Source organism: Pogonomyrmex barbatus, unplaced genomic scaffold, assembly GCF_055798465.1.
Source record: "Pogonomyrmex barbatus isolate J1 unplaced genomic scaffold, ASM5579846v1 scaffold2, whole genome shotgun sequence".
Lineage (NCBI taxonomy): Eukaryota > Metazoa > Arthropoda > Insecta > Hymenoptera > Formicidae > Pogonomyrmex > Pogonomyrmex barbatus.
In genome coordinates this window covers 22,913,159-22,920,385 of record NW_028297116.1, presented here as the reverse complement: position 1 = coordinate 22,920,385, position 7,227 = coordinate 22,913,159, and the positions used below count along the sequence as shown (strand labels likewise).

Genomic DNA, 7,227 nt, shown 5'->3' with positions numbered 1-7,227 from the left:
CATACGTAATTTTTCTAATAATAAAATTTATTAGCACTTTATATGAAATAATAGAAGATGAAAGTCTTAAGCGTTTTTGATCTTCTATTTTATATTCTGTCATTTGATTAAAATTTGGACTTGAATCCGAGATGTAGATGTTCCAAAAAAACTGAAGATAATTATATATAATTTAAAAAATATCCGCGAAACTAAAATCTTTTTAGATTACATTTTATATTATTCTTATATATTATTTACAAAGAATACATGTCACAGAATTGTTCACAGAATTTTTCACAAAATCGTGAATTATAAATAAAAAAATTATATTTTTAATATCAAATTTAGTATCAAATTTTTACCATCTTATTTGTATGGCTATTTATATTTTATTATATGACATCGTAAATCGGATATGAAAATTACAATATATGATGCGAATACAGTTCTATATACAGATCTGAATAATATTCTTGAAAAATGATTTTGAATGGATTTCCAATTAAGTATTGTTACTTTTATTTTTATGTTTTACGTATTAATTGACGTATATGATATCTCTATATTGTATGATAATTGTTGCATATGTTATACGATCGCACGCAATGCCTTTTGTATTATATTAAATGTATTATTTCGATATTGTATATATTTATAATTATTGTAATAACAAAAATAGTAGCTGGCAAGCAATATTCTTGCCTCAATATTACTTTATAAACCGGAAATTTATCGAGCGTATTTAAGTGTATTATTATTGTGTTTAAATATTAATTTCAAATAAGACATAAGATTGTGTATCACAATAAAAAGAATACATCATTCACACTTGGATATATGAGAAAATTGTCCATATTATAAGGATGCTAAGACCAAAATAATTAAATTTCTATCATATTTTTCCTTTCAATTTTTATTTAAATTATATCTAAATTGAAAATATGCTACTTGTATTTTTTTTTAATCTATACATGTTACAAGAAAAATATAAAGTGAGAAAAAAAATAGCATTTGAAAGAAGATTGCATATATGAGTACCTGGTTACTCTAAGCTTATGTAAATTTTGAGAATATTAGAATGAATATCATGGAAGTATATTCTAGATATATTTTTAATATTACATTATAAATAACTAATAGCCAAGCCTACAAAGATTTTGAGTAATATGCTATCAACTTCTTATGGCAAGAAAGGTAGCAAATTTCAAATAAGATTTGTAATATCTAACGATGTCAACAAACTATTGTCAGAAATATGACATAGCATGCTATGCTAACATATTGACGACAGGAACTGAGCAAAGCCTGATGTAACAATAGAGATGACAACAGACTGGCAGCAGAAATCAAGTAGGCTCTGTTCTGTATACGCAGAACTACGTCTATTCGATTTCTGCTGTCAATATGTTGGCATAGAATATCAGAGCAGAATGCAGACTTCAGATGAAGTCAACCCAAATAAGAAGGGAGGGTGTGCGTCACGGCGGGGCCCGACCACGAACCAGTCGTGAAAACTCGTAATTATTTTGCGAAAAAATACCACCTCAGCCAGGAATCGAACCTGGATCTCCTGTTTACCGGGCAGGCATCTTATCCTTTCGACTACCGAGGCATGTGATGATATTTATCGCAAATAACGTGTTTAGAATAACACGTCAACAATACAATGATACATATATATATATATATTACAATATACATATATACATGTATTCTTTCGAATCCCCACGACCGGTACTCCAGAGAGATGATGGTCCTATTCTCTCGATATTTTTTGATCAAATCTGCCGACGTTTTGCTAACATTTTGTTGAGTAATATATAAAATATTGTGCTTGAAAATATTTATGTATATGTTCAAATACTTTATTGTTTGATACATATACATATCACATATACATATTTATATCTATATTCTCTCTCTCTCTCTTTCTTTCTCTCTCTCTCTCTCTCTCTCTCTCTCTCTCTCTCTCTCCTTCCAATGGCTCTACAGTCCAAATCGGGCCTCGGCCTTCTCCAACCTGCGCCTTCACTCATTTCTATCCCTCGCTACTCTTCTCCAGTTATCAATTTCTGCCTTCTTCGTATCCTCCGCGATGTTATCCTCCCATTTCTTCCTTGGTCTGCCTTTAGATCTAGTTCCCATCCATCTATATTTCCTTAATATCTCTAATAGGTCTTTTTGTGCTCCTAGTCTGTACATTGTTCTCGCATTTGAAGCACTCAAAGAAAATTCCATATTCCGTTAAGTTGTCTGTATATCTGTTCTTTCCGAGGCTTCTTTAGAAGGTTCGTAACAATAAGTTTTCCGAGAATGATTATTAGCCCATAGCCCAATCCCCTTTTCGGAGGACCAATTCTCCCTTCCTCGCCAGCCCTGACTCTGCCTTCCACTGGGGTTGGTTATCCAATCTCCAGCAAGGTTGCTCCGGTTCTCTAGGGATTCACCCATGTAGTCTTCTGCTATACTTCCTGATGAGATGAGAATAGGAAGATAAGCAATTCTAGCTGGAATCAGCATCGTGTATTGCGCATGCACTATTCCTTTGAACCCTACATCTATATTTATATCTATATTTAGTTCAATTAAAAAATATGTATATGTTTATATTTTTCATATAATAATATAATTCTTTATGAGAGAACACAGTTTCAATATAAAGAAAAAAAATATCAAGTATATTTTTTTGTGTATTTTAAATATATGTAAAGGAAATATATATGCTTTTATATTCTTTGATGAATCTTCTCAGAATATACACTTGCTATTAACATATTTTTACAATACAAACATTTTATTACGCGTTTGTACAATTTTGGCATTAACTTTGATATTTTTTAATCAATTTTTTTAAAAGTATTTTTATACATTTCCGTTATGCTCTGTTTCCTCCAATGTAGTTCAAAATTTGAACCGAGTTTAAACTCCGATCAACACATTTTGTTTTCCATCAAGTTTTTAGTACAAGTTCAAGTCAGTTAAACGATGTTCATTCTGAACGCCTATTTTTGGCCGGTTAACAAGTTTGAACGGCATTTAAGCAAAAGACAAAAACGTACGAGGGTAGTCTAAAAAGTTTTGAGCCTTAACATGAAAATGACGTTACTCGTCAAAACCATTCTAGTACTACAATAGTATATGCTTTGAAAAACTTTTGTGAAAATTTCAGCCATTTGGACACTCAGTTGTTGTTTGACAGTCGTTTACGTCAGTCGATGTTAGTGTTTTTGTAAAAATGGAAAAAATTGAATCGTGCCGCAATTAAATTCTTACATTTGAAAGGCAATGCATGCGCAAATTAAAATCGAGTTGGACGCTATTTACGGGGACTCTGCCCCATCATTTGCCACTGTAAAAAGATGAGCAGCTGAATTTAAACGTGGTCGTACCAGCTTTGGCTGATGATGAGCGTTCGGGACGGCCAAAAACTGCGACCACCGCTGATAACATCGAAAATGTTCACCAAATAGTACTGGACGACCGTCGAATCAAGGTTAAAGAGATAGCAGAGGTTATGGGCATATTGACTGAAGAATTGGATATGCGCAAGCTATCCGCGCGTTGGGTGCCGCGCTTGCTCACTTTGGACCAAAAACGAATTCGAATGAATATTTCCAAGGCCCTGTTGGAGCGGTTCAAGAAACGAGTCAGATTTTTTGCATCGATAACTGTAGATCATAACGTCATAACTGTAGATAAAACTTGGATTCACCACTACATTCCAGAGACAAAAGAACAGTCAAAACAGTGGACTGCAAAGGGTGAACCTGCTCCGAAAAAAGTGAAGACGGTTCCATCAGCTGGGAAGGTAATGGTGACTGTTTTTTGAGATAGTCACGGAATTGTATGCATCGACTATCTTGAAAAAGGTAAGACAATAACGGGAGCGTATTACGCATTATTACTTGATAAGCTGAAGGCAGAAATTGCAAAAAAACGGCCGTATTTGAAGAAGAAGAAAGTGCTGTTCCATTAAGACAACGCACCTGTTCACACTTCGGCGGTCGCCATGGCCAAAATTCACGAACTGGACTTCGAATTGGTTGACCACACACCGTATTCACCAGATCTGGCCCCTTTTTCCTGTTTCCTAAGCTTAAAGTTTCGCTTGGAGAACAGAGATTTTCATCGAACGAGGAGATTATCGCATACGTAAACGCCTATTTTGCGGAGCAAAACGCCAACTACTATTTGGAGGGGTTAAAGAGGTTAGAGTATCGAGAAAAGAGTATCGACTTAAAAGGAGATTATGTTGAAAAATAAAACTATATTTGACCGAAAAAATACTTGTTTCTATGTTAGGCTCAAAACTTTTCAGACTACTTTCGTATGTGCATATATCAGTATTTAAGGTTCAGTGTATTCTCTGTTTCGTATACGTAAAATTTAACGTTTATTATAGCATATTATGATATTTTATCATCATCCGATGATGAAGATATTATAAGATACGTTGACAGAAGACCCAAAAAATTTTAATTACATATAAACTATTTTGAGGATTTAAATGCCATTAAATTTAGAAAGAAATTTCGTCTAAATAAAAATAGTGTGTTATTAATATTAAATAACATAGAAGAAGCGTTAACATTTCCATCTAACAGGTATATATAAATTTTTTTTATTTTAATTATTCTCATACCATATACTTAGAGAAACCTGATTGTTTAGGAATAGGATAATTCAAATTGAAATTGCCGTAGTTTCTTTGTATTTGTCTCGTGGATCGTCCGTTATATGTTCGAGTTTAAGTGTATCACGCGTACCCTTTGAATACATAGACATGGAGGGGGAATATTGGGAATATCGAAAGTGTGTCCAAAGTATGTGCCAGAGAGAAAGATATACGAATGATACTTTTCTGCGCATGCGTCGAAATTGATACTATAGGCAAGCAATATATAATATGATGTGAAGAAAAATAAATGGGTGTCATAAATGATATTATATAAGGATATAATAGTGAAATGTTAAATAAATATTAATATATACCATTATAACACAAGAAAATAATTTTTATTAATGTTTAAAATGAATCAATTTTGTAAATTTACGTCTAATATAATCTTTGTGTATTGAATCGGTAGCGCACTTAGCCTCATGGAATAAACGCAAATTAACGTAAATTACAATTATGCTTTTGATAAGTTGCGTTTTATGGTTGTCATCTTGCTGCAAAATGTGTTCTGTCACTGCGCTGTCATTAAACACTGAATGACAAACACTTTCATAGTCACAATTGTCTTAATATTTTTTCTAATGCGAATTATATTATAATTTGATCGAATAACTGCTTCAGAGCATTGTGTTATTTTTATGACATCATCCGAAGGAAAAATTAAATTATCTTTGTTTTTGACATTAATCAAAATTGAGTCAGTCGATCTTGCAGTGACAAAAATTGCATAAATATGACAAATATGTCCTAATAATTTTCTTACAACAAATCCACTATTAGATATATTTAAGTCCATACGTCGTCGACATATGGACTGAGTACTGTTAATGTTGATAAATAATTATGGTCAAATATATCAGCAGATAATTATTTCTCATCAATTTCAGTGAATAAGCTATTGCTTATGATTTTGACGCATGTGCAGAGTATCACTCGTATATCTTTCTCTCTCGCACATACTTTGGACACACTTTCGGCTTATAGGAAATATAGGCAATTCCTCCTCCATGTCCTCTATATACTCAAAGTGCGTACCTGGCATGGGATATATGCGGTAAACGCATGCTCTATGGAATTCGCGATGCGGCTCATCTCTACGATCCTCGAAATTAGGACAAGTGAGCATTGTGTTTGTCGCGTACGATTTGCGTTTGCTTCTCGCTCTCAATAATTACGGATCTTTAGAAATTGTTCGATATCAGATAGCAAAACGTGCCAAAAGTACAAATTGCGAAGTTATGATACATGTTATGCCGGCAAAAATCGAGCAGCAATCCAGCATAAGCTGCTGTAACAGATACTGCTAGCAAAAATGCAGCACATCGAGCTCTGCATCATAACATGCTGCAAAAATGCTGTAAAAATTGAACAAAGTTTGTCGTCATAAATACATCAAAATTCAAGCATTTTGTGTTGCCACATATATTCAACAGAAAATACTCCAAAATTTAACATGATATGCCATTAAGACATGTTGTAAAAATGTAGTAAATATCTGAAATATTTATTCTTTCACACTGTGACAGCAGAAATACGGCAAGAATGTAACACGATCTATAACATCAGATACTGGCAGCAGAAACAAAGTACAGTGTGCCATCACATCGGGACGGCAAAATTTCGACAGGTATAAAGCACGATCTGCCTTATCAGTGTGTCGGCAGAAATGCAGCAGAAATCGAGAACAGTGTGCCGTCACATCGCGGCAAAATTAACAGAATATAAGTAACAGAAATCAAATAGGGCCTGCTGGCAAATCTGCTAGCAAATCGGCAACATAAATCGTACGAAACACTGCGTCTGTCACTAAACACAATAATTAGAAAACTACCGCTAGGTTGCGTCCGTTTCTCGCATGCAAAATTTATCAAACTTTCTATATAAATCATATTCAACATTTAAATATGCATTTATTATTTACGTATTTTTATGTATGTGCTTGATGCAAGATGTAATTGTCCAACAAGTTAACAATGTGTAGTACCTGGAAAATAGTACATTATATAAAATGTACAATGTTTGATATATTATTTGATACGTTATATAAGAATCAAAAGAACCATAACTTATATTTTTAAGAAGCTTTTTATAACTTATTTGTGGTGTAAAAAGTATATTAATTTCATCATTAGTAAAATAATTAAAAATTATTTTTCTAAAATAAGAGATAGAAAAAATAATAGACATTTTTCAAAATTTTTTAGTAATAACAATTTAAATATTTACGAAACAGAATTTGCTCGATTTCTGCTGCGTTTCTGCTGACACAGCTGATAAGTCCCGGTCTACAATCCTAATAGCACTATTTCTAAGAATGTTCCACGAGATATCATACGAGATATAAGTATATTCGAGATATTCTCCGAAAGACATTCATTCGAAATACTGCGATATACTGTGGAATGTACTTAGATCGTTATTACTCACTAACCTAATCCCTAGTATGTATTGGAGAATATCCCACAATATGGTCATAGGATGAAAATAATTTAAAAACAGTATATCAGGACATGTAAGGGTATCTCAGACAGCCATATAGATCGTGAAAATCTATAATATACGTGACA

The 7,227-nt window shown here is 33.0% G+C and overlaps 1 protein-coding gene and 1 long non-coding RNA gene across 7 annotated transcripts in view; one reads left to right on the top strand and one right to left on the bottom strand.

Annotated features, from left to right (window-relative positions):
• Positions 1 to 816, top strand: part of LOC105430144 (uncharacterized) — a 14,298-nt gene extending 13,482 nt beyond the window's left edge. For all 4 annotated transcript variants that reach the window (XM_089077571.1, XM_089077569.1, XM_089077570.1 and 1 more), the window contains exon 6: positions 1 to 816. This exon is cut by the window's left edge and continues 6,943 nt beyond it. The gene's annotated coding sequence lies outside the window, so the exon portion shown is untranslated.
• Positions 1 to 7,227, bottom strand: part of LOC105430145 (uncharacterized) — a 33,660-nt gene that overhangs the window by 17,287 nt on the left and 9,146 nt on the right. Inside the window, exons 1-2 of one of the 3 annotated variants that reach the window (XR_016139403.1) lie at positions 3,372 to 3,506; positions 954 to 2,453 (exon numbers count right to left, since the gene is read on the bottom strand). The exons of 1 other annotated variant lie outside the window; for it this stretch is intronic. This is a non-coding gene — a long non-coding RNA (uncharacterized LOC105430145). Of the gene's footprint in view, positions 1 to 953; positions 2,454 to 3,371; positions 3,507 to 7,227 lie in introns of those variants that run through there. One more of the 3 variants, XR_016139404.1, reaches the window with a different exon arrangement.